Source organism: Trichoplax adhaerens, genomic scaffold (assembly GCF_000150275.1).
Source record: "Trichoplax adhaerens TRIADscaffold_11 genomic scaffold, whole genome shotgun sequence".
In the NCBI taxonomy this organism is placed as follows: Eukaryota; Metazoa; Placozoa; class Uniplacotomia; order Trichoplacea; family Trichoplacidae; genus Trichoplax; species Trichoplax adhaerens.
The window spans coordinates 432,201-433,081 of NW_002060953.1; positions in this window are offsets into that span (position 1 = coordinate 432,201).

The window sequence follows — 881 nt, forward strand, 5'->3', positions numbered from 1 at the left end:
TGGACTGTAAATGGGTTGCTAAAATGCATACAGTGGTAGGATCAATATGGATCATTTAGTCTTGAACCTGCGACAAACGATTGCAGACAGTAGACTCAGTGAGTACAGTAGTGTATATCAAGCATCATGGCGAGAAGAAATGATGTTGATCGAGTCAAAGGTTTAAATGGACTGTAAATGGGTTACTAAAATGCATACAGTGGTAGGATCAATATGGATCATTTAGTCTTGAACTTGCGACAAACGATTGCAGACAGTAGACTCAGTGAGTGCAGTAGTGTATATCAAGCATCATAGCGAGAAGAAATGATGTTGATCGAGTCAAAGGTTTAAATGGACTGTAAATGGGTTGCTATCTGAGGAATACATGCAGCGACAATGTCACTACGGCATTCTATTTTAAGAGATGAAGCCAGTTGAAATTGCAAAATTATTCAGCTGAGATACGTAATGCTGCATTAAATGTCAGTATTCTCTTTTGCAGTGCGTTGAAGATCCTGTATTCTGCATAGACTATCCTTCTCTTCTTACATCTTGCCAATCTCTACTGTCTAGTATAGAGTAGAATAAAGATCTTTTAAAAACAGCATAATACTGATTTGCTCAAACTTGCTTTCTCGCTAGGATCTACACATACGTCATATACTTTATATTGTACAATACGTTCAAAATAAGGCAGATAACCATATACAGTACTGTCGTGTTTTGTGCCAAATCCGATAATAGAGGGATGACTAAAACAGTTTCCATACACCAAAGATATCCTTACCAATACAACTACTTTCGTGTCTTTTTTCCTCCGTAATGATCATTATTATATTATCGATATACAACTAGATTGTCCAAAATGCACGCACGGCGTTCCGATCTGGCAAAACCCA